General features: G+C 27.3%; 1 long non-coding RNA gene across 1 annotated transcript; it reads right to left on the bottom strand.

The window, feature by feature from the left end:
• Positions 1-2,464: 2,464 nt before the first annotated feature.
• Positions 2,465-23,348, bottom strand: LOC105359173 (uncharacterized). Its single transcript, XR_912760.1, has 3 exons — positions 23,244-23,348; positions 23,066-23,128; positions 2,465-2,591 (listed from the first exon to the last, which is right to left on the bottom strand). It is a non-coding gene; the product is annotated as an uncharacterized LOC105359173 (long non-coding RNA).
• Positions 23,349-24,931: the final 1,583 nt, after the last annotated feature.

Raw genomic sequence — 24,931 nt, 5'->3', positions numbered from 1 at the left:
AACGTTATTTAAATGTAATTATTAGCTAGCGCAGTAACGCGTGAACCTAGCCTATTATTGGCTATTAAGTATATGATAGTTAATTGTAGATTTCTACAATACTCTTCTCAATATTTTCTCTCAGCTATAAAAATGAATTTAGTTAGCATTGATTTGGTTTCATTTTTGACACCTTCTCCAATTTATAAAGCATTTATCGTCCAATTAGGGATAAATTATTATCGTTTTAAAGGCAATAAATATATTTACTTGTAAATTCTTCAAACATATATAAGAATGTCTAACAGCTACTATTGTAAAATGAATATTAATGTTTGAAGACGTATTGGCTGATTGCAGATCCTGATAGGCAAACGTTGATCTCACAATAGAACGGCATTTGTAGCTTTAATTTTGTATTAACTCTACTATTTTATAAAAATTTATAAACTCATCTCTTGACTAAGTTAGTTACTTATTGCGAATAAAAATAGACTATACGTAGTGAAATTGATATCAAATCGCTGTGCTATTGAAAATATTAGAATTAGGATCTTTAAGTAAACAAGTATCGATCGAAACTGTTATTCAACAGTAATACTAATAACATTGAAGATTATTAGCAAAATCATCAACTGCTAATATCAATATTTTATTCGAATAAAGAATAATAATTAAAATTAATTAGTTTATGTCACTTTGTCATTATAATTATCTAAATGCACAAGTCTTAAATTAATAAGTTCTCAATTCCAAACCAAAGCTAAAAAATGACGTTCGAATTAAAGAAGTTTCACTACATTTACAAATTTGCTTACTTAAATATAAAATTATTATGCAAGTAAATTAAGTGTAAAGTACTATTTTAATGACACCATATATATATATATATATATATATATATATATATTCAAGAACACAATAATACATTTTCTTTTAATTGCGTATGTAATATCGAATTACTCGTGACTTTTCCAAAATCTTCTATAAATCTTATATATCTGCTTATAATTAAATGTATTCGATATTATTACTTTCTAATAATTCCAAACCTGTACTTACAATTTGAATATCTATTCAGAGCATAAAAGAAAAAAATCAACTATACTCTCCTACTTCTAATTTGCATTGCTCGCAATTTCTAACGTACATTTCGCGGTAAAATCATAATGCTCCGTGAAAAGGCTAATCATACGGTACTCAAAATGTCGATGACTCGTTTAGTTGAAAAGAATTAGTTGAATAAGAAATAAAAATTGTACGTAAAAAATACGGGAACTTATTTGAAATATTTATTTAAATATTAATGGTTTAAAAATTTTTCCATTTGCTCATCGGGTAGTCAATTATAAAATTCTCATTATTAAAAATGTTTATATTAAATAAGTTATAAAATAATATATTTGAAACAATTACTAAAATATCTAAATGCATAATAATTTTAATAATATCAAGTTTATATATTCTTCTATATTCTCTTAAATCATTAAAATTATTTCTTTTGACAAATGTAAATTTTAATTTTTCCTATGCATCGTAAGACAAAAACATAATTTTCAGTTGATATTACTACTTTTAAAATTACATACATATTCTATTCCTTATTCAAAAGAAATATATAAAAATATAAGTAAGTAATTTCTATGTATAAGCATTGAAGTCCGTGTATAAGATTTTTGTATTAGTTTCTAAGAAAATAAGCATTTACATACGACTAAAAACTTCTGTTTGTTTTGTTTTTATATACTTTTCACAGTTAGCCGTATTTTCATGATCTGACCTTGAGAGAGACTAAAGAGTAATTAAATATGAATTTTTTTTTATACTAAAATTTTCCTATAAATTGTCATATTACGTACTATATTACCTTCATTTTTTTCATTTTAAAAATATTTCTATCTGCATTCGTATATTTTTTTGTCGATACACGAAGCTACAATATTTATGTTAATTTTAATGGATTTATGATAAATTCTTTTATTCATGCATATCGCATGAAACAGTTAAACTTGTGTACATCTTACAAACGATATTTAAATAAATCATTCATAACTTTCTTAATGACAATGACATTACTATACGGAATACATTAAAGAGAGTTCTTAAATTATACTTTTATTAAAATGAAACTTTATTTATCTTACTATTATTATAAATCGTTAAATCGTAACTAATTACAAAACGTAATTATATATTGTATAATACGTAATATTGTATTGATTTGTTGGAGCAGATAGTCTATGCGTATATACATTAAATAATTTTACAATATCTACGTATGCATAAGGAATTAAAATATCTAAATCACTGATATTCGAGTCAATTTTATATTTAAAAGCTTCCGTGTATTAATTTAAAAAGTAAAAAACACTTGATACCATGGCCAACCTTCTTACATAATTAATTATTCACGATGAGTAAAAAATGTTTAATCGACATAATTAATATAAGACACAAATTCTCTTAAATACTTTATAGTCGTGTGCATACTGACCCAGATGAGGACATTAAGTGAGCAGAAGATGTGTCTAATACACGTGTATCCAGTCCGTCCCATGATGACAAAGTGTTCCAAAAAATTTTATGCAGATTTGACTAGTTTTTTCTGAAACCTAAAAACAAAAATAAGAATTTCATAAATTCCTTATCTAATATTATATAAATCGAAAATACGACTATCGTCATTATAATAAAATTGGTTCAGTACAACTAATGATGTCAAATAAATGTAAAATACTTATATGCATTTGTACTAGGGGCTAATATGTTTCATATTATACAAGGATTAGGAATATAAAGAAATAAATTAAATTTGAAAATCTATTCGCTTTCTGTAATAGAAAAGGTGCTTTAGTTTTTTTTTTTTTTTTTTTTTTTTTTTTTTTTTTTTGCATATCAATTAAGATAGATGATTGAAGATTTATCATATAAATAATTATACCATGATTACGCATATTAAAGAATAAAGAAAAACATGTAATAATACGAATTTGGTAAAAAATTGGAAATAAATCGAAAATACGTTTATTAATTTCGTGTGTAAAATAAATTAATATTTCAATATAAGATAATTGTTATTATTAAAAAATCTAAAAGTTGTATAATAATTACATATAAGTGGTTAATTTTAATTTCTAATAAAATCATTGTTCAAACTGTAAAATTTCCTTCAATATCTATAAATAATAAATTTATTTCTACTATACTCTCAATACTAGTGTCCTAACCTAATTATTCTATAATAAAAGAAAAAAAAAATATATATATATATATAACTTTTAGTAGACATTTTTAAAACTGAATATATGTATTATAATTATTATGTATAATTCATTGATATATTCTGAATAAATTTATATCAGATTCCTAAAATCTTTTAAAATTAACGGTAATTTCATACTGTCGATTATAATAATAGCTTATTGATAATACAACAAAACAAAAAACAATCCAATTAATATAATGAACGTAATTATTCACAATTAAACTATGTATTAATACAGTGGTATATCAGAATTCGTATTTATATTAAATATTCCATATTCCATATTACATATTCCATATTAAAAATGCTACAAAGTCTATATTTTACAAACTTATCCATCACTTTAAGAAATAATAACGAGTACTAGAGAAAGAGTTAAAATTTGTTAAATTAAAAAATGACAGAATTTCCATAGCAAGAAGAACGAATACTCATTATTTTACCTTGTGATTGAATCACTCCATTCATTAGTAAAAAAGATTCCACTTATTTGCTTTGTAACCAGCCCTAATTTAACGAAATAAATTTCTCCCGCGTATTTACCCACATAGTACATGACGCCTCTGTTTTGTACTTTATTTTCATTTGGCATCAAGTCGACAAACGTACGCCCTCGCACTGGCAGGAAGCATTTCATCAAGATATTCTCTTGATTCCATGCACGAATAATCACTCGCACAAGTGGGAATTAACGCTTATAATTAATATGAAAAGCAAACATTACCGTAACTGCCCTAATTTACGTATTATAACCCTGGTGCTGTTTTTCCTCTCTGATCGTCAAAATGTTGGTGCTTATCAAAGAAAGTAGTGAGCTGGACTTAATACGAATTAACCCGATTCCATGAATTCTACGGTAAAAATGGATTTCACAATAATCACGTCGTATCATTTTATCTATTATAATTTTATTGATGTCATTGGATAATGTTATTATAAAAATTAAGTTTTATTTCATTCATTTCGTAATTTTTTTCAGCTAATACTTTACGAAACGTATTTTTTTAACGCATTCGTTAATCTAGTTTATGTAACTGTAATTGTTATATGTTTATTATAAATTTAAATTTATAATCGAAGTATCTAAAAAAATTTAAATAATTTCGATATTTTAAGATATATTTCAAAAACCAAAAACTGCCTAAATTCAGCAATCTCTGCAAAAGAAGAGATTATATATTTTTCATATTTCTATTATGTAAGATTTGCTATAAGAAAAAGTACAATTTTTTTTTTTTTTTTTTTTTTTTTTGAAATTACAATTTTATCAAGTTTTAGGTTTTCCTTTATATTGTACATTCGCATTTTGAAGCCACAATATAGACACGCAAGCAAAGAATCATTGACTGTTTAACATATAAATTCTATATAATTTAACTTCATAATTATTATGTGCAGATTATTTTTAAATGTTATTTGTATATCGACGGAAAATATGCACGTGATATTTTTAATAGCATTCCAAGTGTAAATCATCTATCTAAATTAAGTAGAATACAACATTCTGAATGCACACGCACTCACGCGCACGCACACATGCACACAAAATACACAATTAATATTATATAATATTAAAATTATAACACTAAAACTGCACTATACACGTGAAAAAAAAAAAAAACTTACTATTAATCACAAAAGAGTAACTGTCTTTATCTTACAAGTAATAACAAAAGAAAATTGCATTTTTATCTAAGTAAATACTGAATTGAGAGCGAACTTTTCGAGCGGTTCTTTCAAATGCGATCCTCCTATATGAGTAAAACCTCGAACGTACTCGATGCTTTGCGCAAGAAAAGTGCCGATCGGCTCGACTCGCTCCATTGGTTTGGTCCTTCTCTTTCTCTTACTATCTCACTCTTGCTCCCTTCTCCCTCGCCGCCGTTGCGCGTCTACCGCACCGTTTCTTTCGCGCTTCTGGTTTGTACTTCAGTTCCTTTCCACCATAATTCTTTACCTTAGTCCTATATTTCCCCATACCTCACCCCACCCGTACCGCCCATCCACCCTGACTACGTTTTCCCCAAGTGTACGAAATATTCTAAGAAGTCTATAATCATAAGATGACGGTTTTGTTTTGTTCTTGAATATATTGTTTGACAAGTAAATAGAAATGTAAATGTACAATGCAAGGCAATTGAATAATTCAATGTAAAATTGGTTCGCATTTCAGACTAACATGAAACTAAAAAGATTCATACATGATAAAAATCATCTATTAAATTGCTTAAATTCAAGAAAAGATGCTTGAAATTTGTAATTATCTAAAAATTATAATTTTCTCTCTCTCTCTCTCTCTCTCGTAGTCTTGTCTCGAAGCTTAGGCGACATATAAACAATGTCTAGCAAATTCTTCGAATGCATTGAACTAAAAAATATCGTTACTAAATAAAAGCGTTGTCTTTCAAATTTTACATTCGAATGTTTACATTTAAAGGAAGGCTTGCTTCGCTCTTATATAGAATTATGGGCTCTTGGAATGGTAGAAGGGCGCAGTTTAAAAGAATCTCCAAAAATTCGCCTCGCAGCTGAAACGAACTCGACACCCGAATCCCTAAGAGTAAATAAATGCTCTCATCAAGACTCGGGAGAAGCTAAATAAATGTCGAAAGTATGCTCGGAACATTAATCAGCCGCCTCGCGATCCTCATTGTCTTCTCTTCCTAATGCCGCACTTGCCGCCGGAGAAGAAAACGCCCGTGAAAGCCGGCGCACGGGCATCTAAAACACACTGTCTCTTCAAACCGCGATCTCCCTCTCTCTCTCTCTATCTCTCTGTCTCTCCCTCGCTCCGGCCTCTGGTGCTGAGATTCCCCGGCGGCATCATCCTCCTCGTCTTACGTGCCTCCGTGCGTCGATCCGTGAGTCGATTCTCGAAGCGAGAACTTGTAGGTCCTCTAACGGGACAGACGCTCGCTTGCTCGCTCGCTCCATCACTCCTCGAATCTCCCCTCCCTCCTCCAGCCGCCACGGACGTGACTAGCACGTACTCCCCTACTCACTCCCCCTGCCCGCGGCCAGTTTACTCGACCACTGCTGACGGCGCCGGTCTTTGGGTCACGAAGTGGGGGCGGAATCGCCAAGGGCTCTCTGTGGAATATTCTTGGGCGTCGGCCCGGGGCCTCTATAACACCGCGATTTTTCTCCGATACAAGGGCGACTCTTTCTCTTTCTCTCTCTCTCTCTCTCTCTCTCTCTCTCTCTTGAACTTGAGTGATTTTTTAAGCATGCAGCCGTAGGGCTGTCGGTGTTTCTCTCACGCTCCGTTCGGCTTTCACGTCACCCGGCCCAGACTTTGTTTTACATTTCTAAGTAAACCTCTGGTAGCTCCCTCCGTCTACGTGCGCTGTGTTAACAAATTAATGGTGAGGCGAAAAATTATTGTCATGCCGTATAGTTTATTAGACCTGACCTCTCGGCCTATCATTACTGCTTTTCCGTTAATCCTTTGCCGAGTTATTACAGAGCGCAATGATAATAAATATTCGAAAAGTTAAGATGTGTTAAGATATTTCAAATAGAAAAATTAGGACTAGCTGAAGACGATTACTTACTACCTTCTCCAAACCAATTTCATTCACCAAATTCACTTTTTAAACATTTCCCATCTATATGCGAGACCTTTAAATTCTTATACTTACCTCTTGTACTAACAACTAAATACTTAAACAAGTATAGGATTTATAAATAATTCAAAATTGTGACCTTATAAACATAATTGCGACATATAAATAATAAATAATACATAATATAAAGACTTTAAGCTGAGTGGGTTGGATTTTCAAATGTCTTTCAATCGCTCTTACTTTCACTCTCCCTACGAAACAATAAGATTCAATGAGCTGAGTAAGAATAAATCAAAATTTATATCTCCATGTGTTCATCTATGTTCTCGTACAATCAATTATATTTTTATTTTAATTTTTTTATTTGTATCAAACGAATCGAGAATATGCATGTACGTGTAATTATATACGGACGCGGGTGTAAGTACGAATGTTTAGACTGATGTATGAGAGGCTGTTCTAATGTAAAACAATGCTTCCTTGCTTTCTAGCCATGTTTATTTAGAGTACTACACGTAAATGAAAAAGAATACAAGTTTACCATTTATAAATAGAACTTACTGTAAATTTAATGATGCAATACCCAATGTCACATTTGTACTGTTTATTGCAAAGAATTGATAGCATTTAATTTATTAAAATATTTATACATACATATTACATAATGTGTATGTGATTGAATTGTTCCATATTGCCGTGAAAGTGTATTTTATGTATTTATTTAATTCAAGTAAATTTGAATGGCTATCGATTACCTAATGAATACTGATCGATTTAGCTCCTCATTTCAATAAAATATTACTTATATAATTATGAAAAATGAATATGCGCCAATAATAATAGTGATTGCCAATCGCCATTTAATTAATTAATAGGTCAAGTAAATATTTTAGGTACTATAATGATTCACATATATATATATATATATATATATATATATATATATATGTATAGATATAACTAATCAAGCGTGTAGGACATAAAATAATTCTCTTTCTTCCTTGCAACGAAAATCTTGAGTAAAAGCGAAAAAAAGTTTTACATGGGCATTTTTATATTAGTTATATCACATAAATTTAATAATTATGTTCTTACGCGTTCTTCTTGTGAATGAATGAACGGTTTATATGGATTGTAAACTTGTGAAATTTAAATTGTAATAAAATCAAAAGTATTTATAAACATTTTCTACTGACCAATTTCAATCATGCATTTTAATAATCGAGAATTGACTAAGTTTGATAGCGAATTAAATATATCTTCAGGTAATAAACATGAGTTCATTAGAAATAAAAACGCAATTTTATTATTTAATTTAAAGATCTTACAATCATAAAATATAGAACACCCATTGTAAAAATAAAATTTCTTGCTCTACATTCAGTCAACTTCGCTCTAATTTACAAAGCGTCATATAATAATTGCTACTGCTCCCTGACTTTTATCACATTATTAAAAGCGCATATACGCATGTCCAAGAACATATACAAACACCTAAAAGATCCAACAACCAAACATACATACCTATTTACATATTTATATCTATAATACCAACTAATCATACTATCTACTTGTATTAGAAAAATGCTCATCTGCCTGAACCATAAATGTGACTTTACAATACTTCAATTATAAAAGACGATAGATAAATATATGACTTGGACGATGCTCCAATGGTAATCAATTTTCATACGCAAGAATGTAAAATGAACTTGAATCTACAATAATGAACAGATGCTGTCAATTTTACCAAATTTCATTAATATCTTATATTTATTAAATAATGAAAATTACAGTAAGTCGATGTTGGCTCGATAACTAGAGGTGAGAATTAATTTTATTATTAATTTTCAATTGTACAAATTACCATTAAACATTAGATGATAAAGTTATTTGAAACCTTCGTACGAAAGCATTTTAGGTTTTATACTGTAATTGATGTAGTAACCCCAATCTTTCTTTACGACACGACTGTACTATTATACTACTTTTGCATCCGACCAGAAAACGTCATTTAGTAGTTTGAATTATAATTTAGTAGCTGACTCTTCTCAAGTATTGATTTTCATTATACCGCTATAATTTTTTTTTTTTTTTTTTTTTTTTTTTTTTTTTTGTACAAATTCATACGTTTCTAGATTATTTTAAATGTTTATGATACTGTATAAATCAAATGTGAATATTTTCATGATTTTATTTAAATTTAGAATAAGAAAACAAAATTGTTTAAAAATAGTTAATAAAATAATTCGTCACTCGATATAATATTTTTCATTAAAAGCAATAATAAAATAATTATTACAAATATTCGTAAATTGCAAAAATCTTAAAAATTCATAATTTTATGTAATGAGTATATCACGAATGAGTATGTGAGTGTGCACAATGCGGTGAAACCACTCAAATAATTTAATTTAATATAAATTTTATTTCTAGAATTATTTTTCAGTAATTCCCAAATATATCACTCACTATTATTAAGAAAATAATTAATATTAATTTTATTAATTTCAAAAACTGATTGTCATTATAATTACCATTTATGCAATGTTGTAGAGAATAGTCATCATTAGATAATCTATATGTATATACAGTAACAGTTTGAATATTTACTTTATTTAAATAATATTTTAATTCATTTTAACCGTTAATTATTTTATAGCACAAATTTTTTTTTCCCCCCTAATAATGTAATAATATATTAATAAAATTGAGTTTTCGAATTTCTGTCTTTACGTCAGTCTTTACATAGCTATTAAATTTTACTATCTAATTTTAAATCTTATATATCATTCTAAAGTTTAAATTTACATAAAATTGAGAATTAGAAATAAAATTTTTTTTATATGATCGTTTTTAAGGATATTTAAAAGTTTGCAGTTTATTCCAAATTTAGATATCTGTCAATGGAAATAAAAATAAATTTTAATTATGTGAAAAACTTATTGAAATCTAAATATTAAATAATAGATTGTTGTTCTCTTTAATATATATAGAATTATATTTTAATATTTATAATTTCTTTTATGTTGCAAAACGCAGCTGTTGTAAATAGAGTAAAATAAGAAGTTTTGTGGTCGAAATAAAGAACAAAAACCAGGAAAACGAACCGCTTAAATAGGAACCGCAAGTATATTTAGATAAATGAAAGTACATTTGCATGGATGATTATTAGAAATAAAAAAAAAAATCATAACATTCTGGCTATAATAAGCTTTAAGCATGTGATATACGAGTCGATGTATGCACGTGTTTGTGTTCGTGTATGCGTGCGATCCAACATATTATATATAAATGCTAAATCATTATGAAACTAAATTGCCTATAAAACCAAATTAAATATATGAAAGTCATAAATGTGATTATAAAATACGAGTCGTTTTATACTACAACTACAACACTTTATTATAAATATAGAATCTCATTATGATCGCATTATGATTTCGATATTTGTCATTACAAATCATTGACATGCAATTCTAGTCATTATTAAAACTTATCATTCATTTAAATTTGAAAATTCTTTTGCGACTTTAAATTTATTTAAAGAATGCCCGTATTCGTTAAAACCGTTAAAATCGTTAAAATCGTTATTTAAAGTATTTTTTGTAAGTGGATAATTTTGTTATACGAACGCGCATAGTTGGGAGTAGGTAAAGTAAGTGAGAAAGACGCATTGTATTCTTGTTTTCAATACTTTCACAACACTTGAAGTTTATTCGCCGATAAACGCGCTTTATTTATAAAATGTCTCGAATGAATTAACGACGATTATTTTGGCCTTTCCAAAGTAATAACCATCCCAATCCAATGTCGAATACAACAATTAAACAGTATTTGGCTACAATAAGGAATTAACGGGCTAAGGGAAGTAACGCGAGGCTGAAAGAAGAGTAGCATGAATCAAATTCAGCACGTATTTAAAAGCGCGCAATAAGCCCTATGAGCTTTACTTGTCTCTACCGATGGCTAATGAATGCTCCAGAGAATTAGAGGGGGCGTACAAGCGGTCCCCCGACTTCCTGCCAATTGCAGGCAATTTGCAATCATCTATGATCCCCACACGTTAGTAGCCCGCCGCTAGCATCACCACCTCCCCGCCTCTTCTTCCCCCGCGAACTTGAATACTTTAAGCGATTGAGTGCGTCTGCTCGTGCCTCTGCAACGGTGTGTGCGTCCACCCTGCTGCCACTTTTGGCGAGCCTTGGCTTTTAACGGTAGAATAATGCATGCCGAGGCGACTCGAGTTAAGTGACATTTTTCGGCGCTCACACTTTATTTTCAATAACGCTTTCTGTCACAGCGAGTAACCGACTCTCTAGCGTTCCTAAGCTCATTTCAAATCAAGCGCAACTTTATACAGCCAAATCAAAATACCACGAGATTCTTTTCTTTGGCTTAGCTCTATATGACTTATTGGTTCCGTTTATTTTAATAACAATAACTACGTATTATATATTATGCAACATTAGTAGATTAACGTTACTTTACATTGCGATTCAAAATCTTTATTATAGTATTACAACTATCACTTTCATCCATAATTTACATTAATCGTACGTACTTCAAGAATAAAATAACAATTTTTTTGAAAATAAAATTAATTATCGAATTAATTAATAATAATTCTCACAGCTTATATTATTTATTTATAAATATAAATAAATAGCGATGCAGAACATATTGTGTCAAAAAATAATACGATAATCTCTTTAAAATCTTTCTTAGTAAAAGATTTTACATCTTGGTAATGTTAAACACATAGAGCTCCAAAATAATTAACCGTTTACGTTTTATTTGTTGTCGTCGATATATAGTACATCGATATCTAGAAGGCAATTTCTTAATATTTTTATTAGTTTTCTAAAATTTTCATTTGAAAAGTTATTGTAATATAAATTATTTAACACTCTACGTGTTATTCACGTTGATTGTATTAGAAACTTATCGCGTAATAATTCGCTTAAAAATAAAATTCTTTAAATATTAATCTCTTTAAAGAGATTAATAATTTAAGTATCTGATAAATAATTCAAACGTTAACATTTTAATATTACTTTCTTGCAATTAACGTTGCTAGACTGGCTAAAGTAGATTAAAATTCAATTTATATCGGTCGAATAAATTATTTCTTTATAAATAGTTAATCTACTTGTTAAAATAAAATCCAAATTTATAAAAGACGCGAGTTAAATAAAGGTGTACATAAAGTATGCACTATATCAACATAATGTAAATAAAGAAGATTATGGCTCGAGGCCTCAAAGCATAATGTACACTGACTGACTCGACAATCAATATTAACATGCGAACAAGTGGTTCGCAGTAAATTATTTGATTCTTCATGCAATTTAACAAGATCTGCACTGCTTAGTTGTAGGCATGTGAAATTTCTTAATTTCTCTCTACAAAAATTTTTATCAACCAAACAAATTCGTTTTATACATTCAGGAATACATGCGATTTATTTAAGTTATTATTACTAATAACAGTATGCTGTAAGTGTTAGCATTTTGGATACAGTATTTATCATTAAATTATGTAAATTAAAATATTTTATCTGATTTTTCAGTAAATTTAATAATGACTTCACAATAAAGGATGATTTTCACTTTACATAAAATTATTTTCGTTTCACACAACATTGTGTCTTTTAACCCGAAATATATAATAGTTATTATTAATAGTTAGTAGATTAAATTTCATTTAACATATAAAATGTAGTAACAACAATTGATTCAATAACATTAAATAAACTCATTGATATTTTTTAGTAATAACATGTTAATAAATTACTAATAAATTTTTTTTTTATAAAATATAATTAACTTTTAATAATAACTTTTAACGAATATATCAGTGGCTATTTTTTATTTTATTCTACATATTGACTGTTAATAAATATTTTATTATAAACATTCACGTTCCAGTCCTTTCGATATATTTGATGAAATCTTTTTAAAAAACCAAAATAATTCTTTAATACATATGTGATGTGTTCAATGAAAAAGACCAACCACTCTTATTTTTAAAATTTAATTACTATAATATAAACACGAAGTAGGTTTAAAGCAACGAAGGCACAATAAAATTAGCTACTAGCTATTTGTAACGTAACAAGTAGATCCGAATGATCAAGAGAGAAAGAAATGGAGATGAAAAAGAACAAAGATATGTCTTTATAAATAAACATTTGGACTGCGAATGTAATACCTCAACTTCAAATATTATTTCTGTCAAATATTTCAACTCTTATTACGCAAAGCCAAGTATCTCGGTAGATTGATTTTTTCATATTTGTTAAATCACATTCTTCAATTATTTCACGCAAACCTTCAATATTTTATGTAATATAATTTCTACGAATTTTAAAAAACTAGCATGCATATATTACAGTAATTCATTAAATTATTTATATATTAATCGTATTATTTATTTATGTACCAAAACCATTTTTAATATTTAATCTTATAATTTAATTATATAATAATTTAATCTTATAATTATTTAATATATAATTTAATCTTTTTCTGAAGAAACTACTATTATAAGTATAGAAAATCAAACGAGCATATGATTAATTTTTGTTTAAACCCATGGAAACATTTTATCTATCAATACATAAAAGTTAAAAATACAATAAAGAATTAATATGAAACGGCATAACTTTTAACAAAATTACTGCTAATCGAGAGAGAGAGAGAGAGAGAGTGAGAGAGAGAGAGAGAGAGACAGGCATACAGACAGTGAGTAAGTAATCAGGAAAGTGTACCATTGATTACAGAGCTTCAGACGTAAGAGAGAAAGGTCGTAGAGAAAGGTTCAGCGATTAACTAATTTTTTTATCTTTATGTTAATGAAAAAGAACCTTTGCACGAGTCTTATTTCGTCGACTTACTGCTAATGATTGCAATTTATGTCTATACATATTTCAACTAATATTTTATTTATATATTCCATCGTTTTCCTTATAAATCAGTTCGTATAGTGAAGAAGAATTGGTGAAAGCAGCGTGCAATTATCTTCGATAAATTTGCGTCCACTTTCATTTCTGCTCCAAACTCGTTTAATTATTTTTTCTTATATAAAATATACAGTAGATATAATATTTTGTCTTATTTAACTTTTTCCGGAATCAAAGAATTTCATAGATAATACAAAATTGAAACTACGATTCTTTTTATTAGTAGGATGTTTTGGAAAGGTATTGGTATTGGTAGTGGTATTCATAAACTGATGTTTAAATATATTTATATACTGTATAAATATATACAAATATTTATATTTAAATTTTTATAAATTATCCTATTCTAAAAATTTTAAAGTATATTTAATTGTTTATTTAAGGTTTTATTAAATTGTATATTTATAAAACAATTTATTTATGTATATGATTTTAATAATAGCACTTACAGAAAAATATTTTATTACATATCAATATGGTATTTCATATTTACAAAATTTCCCAGTATTTTAAAAATTTATTTGAAATTTGTTAAAATCACCCACTTATTTAATAATTATATACTACGAAATTAGATTTATTATCATTATACATTGTTATCAACTTGTATGTTAAATAAACGAATGTAAATCTAAAATACTGTATTGATAAGAAACCAAGAACATATTTATTTTAAAAATAAATGTAATAGAATGAAGATATTGAAACATAATTATTAACATTCATTTGATATTTAATATAAATAACAAAAATTCAGATAAATTTATAAATTAATATGTCAAATATTTTAATGAATTTTAAAATATTCAATTCATTATAGTTTCAAAAACTTGCTTAAAATCACCAAATTCAACACTTTTCGCTAAAAATCTAAGACGGAGATAAGTAATCGTATATTTTTACAATTACGTGACATCTAAATGAAGATTATTCAATATTTAGATTAAACCAGAATTTTAGTTCACTTTAATTCTATTTTCTATAAGATTTTACAATTTCGATGAACTATAAAAAAAAATATTGACTTTGAAATGAACATTGACATTTTCACTTACTCAACCTTAAATAGAAAAAGACGATAATGTACTATTCAACGACTAGTTTCATAGAAAGTACATAACAAATAGAAAATCCTTTCTGTAAAGGAGGCTCCAAGAAAATCACAGTTATTCTTTCCCGGTACTAAAAAATTTTCTAATTCCAACTGTCCACTTATTTCCACACTCTTTACGTAATAAACAATTGACAAGAATGCACGCGTTTTATTGCATAAACGTGCCCGGCATTTATTACCAACAAAAAGCCTGTCTTTGGAGTTACGAGATGAGACTACAATAATGTAGATAGGCGACATACGCACTGCTTGAACGATGCGGGCAGCGGAATAAAACGCCCGTTCGTTATTACTCCCATCTACGCACACATGCACACACCGTCTCTCTCTCTCTCTCTCTCTCTCTCTCTCTCTCTCTCTCTCGGACTTTTACTTTTCTCACTTTGGATTGTGAATTAATATTCGTCGACGAGGAACCGAAGAAGTTTGCAGTTGCAAGCTTTACACGGACATGAAGGCACACGAGTAAATTGGCTAGAGTAGTTTTTATACTACTATAAATGACTTTTTTTTATTTATTTAAGAGCAGCCATCTGCTAGCTTACGACATTTCTTCCATACACCAGAAGATTGTATATTTATTTTTTATCAGTTCTTTGATTATTTGCACTAAATTCACTCCTATGATTATTTTAATTTTTAATTTATATACTATCAAAATAATTAACAATACAAAATCTAAATCCGAAAATTGCTTATATTTTTTCTAGATAACAATTTTATAATCAGTGTTGCCTCGGTAAATTTAATTCTCGTTTTATTTTGAAACATCTGCAAAAAATAAAATTCTCGTCTTTTTATATTTCCAATAATCAGAATAATAATCATAATTACTTCAACATTAATTGAATTCATGATGAAACTAAATTAAACGATTGCTCAGTTTTATAGTTAAAATGATATAAAATAATTAAAAGCTTTAATATATATTATTGATAATTTTAATGGAATTTAGCAGCACCATTTTCAAAGATTTTAGAAAAATATTTATGCTACAACGATATTTATAATCGATGTTATTAAGTTATGATTGCTTAATTCAAATTATATAACTAGAAAATTAGTTTGATTTTTTTTTTCTTTACCACGTTTAATTTTAATACAAATATATTTTTGTGCAAAAAATTTTTTAAGAAACGAAAATCTTTAATGGTTATTAAAATTATGTTCATTTTAAAACTATTATTTATTTAAATTTATTTATGATTGTAAAAAAATTATTTATAATTTTATTGTTTTTTTCAATTATGAAATTTCAAATGATTGTACACATCAAAATGTTTATTACTAATTAAAACAAAAATAATTGAAAGCATTGAACTCGTTAATAACAGACGAAATATTGTTGAATAATAACTATTTAATTAAAAGAATTAAGTATCATCAAAGCTTTAAACGCTAATTAAATTATAATTTTAATATTCATCCAAATGTATTGTATATAATGTCAAAATTATTAATTTACTAATCTAAGAAGTTTTAAATGTATAAGAGAAAGTCTAAAAGAATATAAGTCTAAAAGAAGTCTATAACAATATAAGAATAAAAGAATATATACTATAAAAAAATAATGTTAATATTCTTAAAATTATATACAATTTTTAAGTAACAAAATCTTATTTATGCAGTTAATTATAGATTTATTTATTAACCGGCAACCAGTTATAAAATATCAGTGACATATTTATATCTTCATTAGTATTTATTATATTTAGAGAAATAGTAAAATTAACAAAATCAGATAAATATTGATCTGTATTATTATTATAATTAATATATATCAAATTATTAAGTTGAATAGTATTCATCTTAGTATCTCATGATATTACGACATTATTATTAATTCAAGCAAAAAAATTATAAAGATATCAATTATAAATAATTTTTCTTTAGTCTGAAATTTCACTTTCGTTCAATATTATACGTATTATATTTTTCTTTTTAGACTTTCTCTTATAAATTTAGGATTTAATGTCTTTGAATACTAATAATTTTGATATCCAATCTATTTTCATAAGCATTAAAATTATTATTTTATTATAATATAAAGTTTTATTTATATTTAGATGGTCAAAGACAAAACATTAGCCTGTTTAGAACTTAATAATATTTCTATACTACTATCTTCTTACTGAAAATGATAATTATTTTGTAAATTATTCACTACAATGTAATTTTGATTTAAACAAAAATTTATTTATGCTAACAATTCAATTTTACATTCAATATATTTAAAATTATTTGATAAACTTAGCTGTATATAGCGATTATTATTTTCTTTTTAACCAACAACTTCAGTGAGTCTTTATTAAAATATAATTTTTAGTCAAATTCGGTATGCCAATTTAAAACTCGGTATAATAAAATATTATTAATAATAAAAAATTATATTTCTAAATAAATTAAATTGTAAAACTTATAATCATTAAATACCTATTTATCGAGTGATTAAAGAAATAATTGAATGTTAACATATTATTCATAGTTTCCTTATGATAGTTTTTTTATCATAGAGTGCATACAAAATCATTCATTGATGTAATGAAAATTTACAAAAAAAATTAAAAAAATAACTAATTCAATTCTACATAATTTCTTCATTTTTATTTCGAAATAAACCATTAAGAATTTTAAATGAAAAATAGAATTATATTTTATTAATACAATTAATACGGATACTTTATACTAATTTACATGCCTCTATGCATACATTAGTTATACATACGAAGAAATTACAAAAAAAGTGAAGTTTTCATTTAAAAAATATATACTTGCCGTAAATGAAATAATTCTTGAAAACTCATTAATTCTTATATAATATATGTAAATAGATTAAAGCAAATTATTTTTAAAAACCAACTATGAAAGAAATCATATGAATAAGAGAGATTATTTAATTAGCGTCAAATTATATAATGTATTTTAAATTAATTTGTATTCGATAATTTGAAAATATGTTCGATTTGAGGTTCAAAATTTTACACGATCCTTTTTCAGAAAATCATAATTACAAGTATTTAATTAAATTAAAATAACATTTGAAATATATATAAAAAAATATCATTATAATGAGAATGACATTTGAAAATATGATTTGTATTATTTTTAGAGAAAATAATATTTATTAATAAAGGTCATTATTACATAACTTTAATTAAATTCCTGATATTCCTAGGTAATTTAAAATTTTTTATCTTGCATCCTTTCTAACGAGCCATACATCTCTTACATTTACTCGCATTTAATAATTTCTCAATCCATTATATTGATAATGGATTTAAATTAGATATTTTATAATAGCATTTTTAACACAGTGTTAGATTTATAAATTAATTTTAAAATGTCTACCATCGAACAAGTAAGAATAATTATTTTTTCTTTAAAATTACTATATTCTATATTATATAATTTTTCATCTTACAATAATGTTTAACTTTTTACAGAACTTAGATGAAACTTTCCTGTATTCTTTCATAATATTGAGAATAATATACGGAGAGATAATATTAATCCATTATTTTTTCTAGCCCTACGCTCTATTATTTTGTAATAACAAGATATTTTTCAAAATTAGATCCTTTTATATAATGATTGCCGCTAAATGTATTTTAATGTTTGTACACCGACATTATGTAATCAGTTACCCCTGCACTGATAGTAAATTATTACAATTACTTACTCAGTTTCGTTTTTAACGCATATATAATTCGGCCTTGTTTGAGAACTTAGCTTTTTAAAAAAATTTTTTTCGTATTTCAAATGTTACAGATACAATACGGTTATATCAGATCAACATTATTCATTAACCAGTCGTAAAATAAAATAAACTATTTTAAACAGTATTTTTTTTTTTTAATTTATCTAAAAGATAATCTATTATACATATTGGATAATAATCATAACATTCTTATCAAGATATACTTACATTTAATTTACAATAATATTAAAAGTACAATATTTAAATCTTTTAATATGCATTAACTAGTTATGAGTAGCTGAACAACAATTTTTTCTTTCGATGACTATCAAAAAGTATTTTTATAAAAATTATTATAATTGGATAATGAAAATTTATATTACAATTTCCGTGTCATTTAGAGTCATGAAATTTTTCTTGACTATAAAAATCATGCTCAATCTTTGATTATAAATGAACAAAAAGTGAAAGAAAAAAGAAAGAAAGAAAAAACACAATTCTCATCAATAATGTTTATAGCAACATCGACATAAAAAATTTTATTTTAAGCATTTCCATCTTGTTCGCGTTAAAATTAAATATTGCAATTAAATTCTTAAGACAAAATTCCTTTCTTACAATAACTATCCATATTAACAATAAATTAATATCATCAAATTAATATGAGGATTCAAATCAATAGTCGATGAAGTATAAATAATTATATAAATGGAAATCATTAAATCCGATGGCATAAGACAATCCATTAAACAATATATACTATTTGCAATTTGAACTATATTCGGCATAAATTAAAAAAATCCATCGTTTCAAAGAACACGAAATACCACCCTCCAAAAATATTTTAAAGCTATGAAATTTTTGGCACTGTATAGAGCCGTACGTGGCCAAGCGCTCGATAAGCAACTTAAGATTTCGACGTGCGCTATTAAAAGCAAAAACTCTTCCCAGAATCGACATAAAATAACCCTTTTTAATGGGTTGCCCTTTCTTGCTCTCTCTCTCTCTCTCTCTCTCTCTCTCTCTCTCTCTCTCTCATTTGCCACGATAGTCATCGTGTTTGTGAATTACTCGCAAAGAGAACAGCTTCGTTATGCTTTGCCCAGGTAGGTGTGCCTATGTATTTTATGGCCTGGAATGGCCAAACGTGAATTATAAGATGAACGTAAATAAGAAGCACCGGGCTCTCTGTGAATTTGCAAATATTTCGCATTACATGTGTCTAACAAGCAAAATATTGTTTGCGAGATTTATTCAATGAGATGCACTATTGAATTTGTTCTTTCGTCATCATATCATCGTTCGTCATATTATTGTAGCGTTCAGGCATTTTTTAAATTCTTTTAATTTTCGTTGAAATTCTAGTATTCAGATTTATTTTTATGTATTTTTTTGTTTATATAAAAAATAATATTATCTTCTACCAAGAAAACACTGTTTAATAAATAAGTAGTTTTACCTTATCAAGTGGATAAGAGCTCGTACATCGTACTTATCGTAAATGATTTCATAAAACTAACGTAAAATAATAATATTCGTTAGACTATATAGCACTTTTAAATAGTTTAAATAAACTTAATATAATTAAATAAAATTATTTTCTCTCTATTGTATTCGTGTTGGTTATTAAAGTATAGTTTTTTGAAATTATGATAAATTGGTGTCATTTTATACAATTAGGATAAATAATTACATTGATTAAACTAAAAATTATATACTGATAAGTAAAACTTAATAAATAAAACGATACTTTACAAGGTATTAATAAAGCTCGTGACAAAAAAATGTTGAAATAATATTTCGAATGTACAATTGTGATTGTATGCAAGTATTGTAAATATATTAATGGCACTATATTTTAAATTCAAAATTTTGTATCTATCCGTTGATTCGATTTATAATATTTAAAAAAAGAATAATATTTTTTACTTCTTTTTTTTCTATAAATAAGCAATAAGCTTTAACAGTAAGTACAGATGCATTAAATTTTATTATCATCAAATTAAAGTGCTTAAAATACTTAAATACTCATTTAAAAGTAACGTTTCAAATGACTTATGTAAAATATTTAAATTCTATCAAATCCAAAATTGAGTACTATTATATTAGAACGAAATATTAGATATTCTACCGTAAACATTACTTAAGGGTAAGAAGATTTCATCTTAAAGAAGCCCCAAGCGCACGCAACAATGCACACGTTACTTGAATAAATTGGAACATTAGTATTTCACAAACGTTTGTACTTGATTAATCTTAAGCATGCACGAAGAAAGTACAGGCATGTTTAAAGTGCTCGATTCATTGTTACCGGTAAGCGACAAGCTAATTGGAAGAATGGACTGACGGATGATATATACTTGGATGCTGCTGCAGTTACTATTGCTGCTGATTTATTAAACACGCACGTGTATTAAGCATGCAATTTTCCCAAATTATTTTAATATTTATTTAACTCGCTACTTTTCATCTTCCATTTTTTGCTTGGAATATTAGTGAGACATTGGTGTGCGTATAATAAATAAATGTAAATGACATGTTCAAATTTATTAATTAAAACTTATTAATTACATCTTATAATATATTTATATATGATGAATTGTATAAAGCGAATCTCTCTAATAGTTTTATTATTCATTCCGTGTGGCATTATATTAATATAACACTTAATATTGGATTAATTTTTAATAATTATAATTTCATCTGTAAAAGTTTCAAGTGTATGCTATTAAAATATATATTTAAAATAGGAAATCCGACCTAGTTAGTATTCCTATTTAATCAAGTGTTATTTTGACGTAATCGTAATTGTTTAATATATTTTTATTTTTATTTTTGCAATAATCATGTATTTATACAAAACTTATTAAACAAAATTTATAGTAATAATATTACTGCGTATCTAATGGACCAGAATTTGAAATATTTTAATTAAAATATTTATATGTAACTATCGACCGTATAAGCAAATATTTATTAGCGCCTTGTATTCGAAGGGTTAAATAAGTTCTTAATCAATTTACTTATGAATTAGTTTTCTTTTACTTAAAATATAAAATGTTGACTTTGGTTCTACTTTGATGATACAACTGAAAGTTTTCAAATATGTCTCGCAATGCAACTACACAACACATTTAGCACAATTAGTGATTTCTCATTTTCCGTGTCAGCGAATTAGTTCGCAAATTAAAAACTTCACATCATTCGTGTATATTTTAACGTCTTCATTCAACTGCACAATTGTTTATCAAAGTAATATTAATTCTACGTTTTGAAATATATTTTAGAATTTCAAAATATTTACAAAAAATTCGCTTATGTTTTTTTATATTTATAGTTTAAATATTAATTAAGCGTGCGCGCGCGTGTAAATATATTAAAAACATATGTCATTTAAATGCTCCCTAACATTCATCTTATCTAATAAGTTGGAGCCGTATAAATTATTTGTAATTGAATTAAATTGTTTTGAAAAATATTTCAGCAATTTATTAATTATTAAAGCAACTATATTTTTTTATCGAGATATAAAAAAAAAAATTATGCTTAAATTAATCGCTATCATTATACAACAAAGTGTGATTAATTACTTAAGAACATTTCTCAAACATATTTAAGTGAACAAATTTTTTTACTTAATTTATCAGTACGGAAGTTTAAAAGCTCATGCATCAATCGCTCGTAAAAAGGTAAAAAGTAGTAAATTTCCATTAAAAAAGAACCTTATCGTGTTACAAACCATTACTAAAGTACACACGTCGTGCGCTTTCTAAACGTGAGAATCTTATCAGCTATCACGAAAGTCCCTTTACAAAACACGACCGGCTAATTCTTAATTTACCTTTCCTTTTAAATGTTTTCTCTTCTTCGCATTCGGTAACATCATTATTACTTTCAGAGTGTCCTAGAAAATCACGCGCGATTTCTCCAACACGCGGCAAGATAAATGTCGCAAAAACCTGCTTTTACCACCTTCTTCATACCAATTTCTTGATGTTCGTGTAGATGAATTTCAAGAAGAAACATGTACTGTAAGTTATAAGTATCTACAAAGCGATATTAACAATTCGTATGTATTGAAATATTGTCCTTTGCAAATTTAATATTGTTATATACGTTTTTTATAACTTCTATAATACCGTAAATTAAGTCTGTTTAAAATCAAGGGATTAAGAAGCATTCGTTTTGTATCTACATCGTTAGTTGAATATTAAACAATCATGTTTGATAAAGGATTGAGGCCTTAAAAATATTCGAATAAATGTAGCACCTGTAGCTTTACGAAATTTTAATGTAAAATCTACGTAATTACATATTTACAATTCCTTAAAAAGGAATTAAGTTTCTATCAATAGCTATTAATTCTTGAATTACAGATTAGCATGAAAATACAAATTAATCACGTGGTAATGAATAATGAACTTTTAAAATAGTCCTCGGCAAATATGCTATATTATTTACAATATAAAAGTAAGCTTACCCCAATCTTGAAACTATGCAAAACAATTAGAGCATAGCCACCGCTATGCCAATGCCAATATCTCTGGAACATAAGTTTGGTATGGAAAAGAAATAGTACTTAACGTCAAAGGCGGCAGTTCCACTCTTCTCATTGCCCAACCATAAGCCAAAAACCATACAAAACCATTCAAACTTACCGGTTTCGAACGGATGATGCGCAATCTGTCAAAGATTGCCTAATATGTTGATTTGGGTGCACTAGCCGTACGTGAAATTCATGGGAGAGGCCGGCGAAGTCGGCGTTCGCGGACTGAATCAGCCGCATTAAACTCCGCACCTTCCATCCTTCCAAAGAGTTTGTTGCTGCCACCACAGTGACATCTTTTGGTCATTATCCGCACTCTAACTAACTCACTCACTCTCACGCTCTCTCGCTCTCTCACTGTCTGATCGACTTTACTCGCGCACTTGTTGATAATCGTCTCGGTGAAATCCGTTATCGTATTATACGAATGTAATTCGTGTAAGTGCATAAAATTATAGCTGAGAAATATTATTTACTTAACGACTGCTTAGCGAGTGGTTAAATATTGATCGGGCCGAAATTTTACATTCCAACACTGTAATTGTCCGTAATATATATTATGAATAATATAAAAATCACAGCTTTAATATTCACTAAAACAGATGCTAAGTTACGCAAATTGAGTAAAAAATATTTTCCCTCCGTTTCACGACATTTAATAAAAATTGTTTCACCAGGCCAAGCGATCGTTAATACACAACTCGATTTAAATAATTTTAACATCAAAGTCATTTTGTCAAGACTCAGCCAATAACTAATGCGATAGTCTTCGGTTCGTTAAAAAGACTTTGACGATAACTAATTCGTGCTTAGCCACCACCACCATCAGTCAATCACGTCGTGACCTGGACACTTATCTGAATATAGACTGTATATAATATAGATTTTTCGCGTTTTAAAGAGTCGTTTCCGTAGGTGCGGTCACATTATCGTAAACCACACTCTGAATGCCATAGTACTATAACGAATTATTCGAATAATTATAAATAAGGCTCAAGTAATGAATTAAGTTTGAAAATCTTAGCTAATTATCTTATTTTACATTTCAAAACTTAAAAACGCTCATTTATCAAATTTAGGGAAAAAGTGTAGTTTTTTTTCTTTGAATTTCATACTTTAGTTTGATTTATTTTAATACGACATCACATGGCTTGATCCTTGTCGGTGCTGCGATGACTCCTAGTCAGAATTGAATAGAGCGTGCACTATAGCAGAAAAATAATAATTGCACGTGAGAGATAAGATGAATGAGAAACAAGTGAAAATGAAAAAAGTCGGAACAAAAGGGATGCAGGGCTGATCGATATCACAATAGAATTTTTTGCACATTTAATGGAAACAAACGGTTTATTGCTTTATATTTTTATATTTATACCGTATTTTTATTTATAATCAGTTTAGAGTAATAGAGTTGGATGAATTTCCTCTCAGTTGTTACGTGATACAATAAAAACAAAACATTCTTAGTTTTATGTAGGAGTGATAATTAAACGGTGCGACACAAAGAAATATAATTGCAGCGCACTTCGAGTCCTACGTTAATCTGACGATTCCTACGTTGCGGTGCACCTGACGGCTGCCAAAGAAGTGAGACGAGGTGTTGGTGACACGTGAATGGGCGATTAATGAGTGCAAGGTAAAGCTACGGATGGAGTCGAAAGTTGTCGATAAGCCTTACTGATACGACAGCAGATTATAGCGAATATAGCCAGTGGGGAGGTCAAGTATTCCGGGTATCTACCTGAGGTGGATATTCTTCCAGGCAGTTGTCTTACCATCATCTCTACCTTCTTTTAATCG

The sequence above is a fragment of the Ceratosolen solmsi genome, unplaced genomic scaffold, assembly GCF_000503995.2.
Source record: "Ceratosolen solmsi marchali unplaced genomic scaffold, CerSol_1.0 scaffold11, whole genome shotgun sequence".
Lineage (NCBI taxonomy): Eukaryota > Metazoa > Arthropoda > Insecta > Hymenoptera > Agaonidae > Ceratosolen > Ceratosolen solmsi.
Note: the sequence above shows the minus strand (reverse complement) of the source record. Positions and strands in the feature narration are given on the sequence as shown.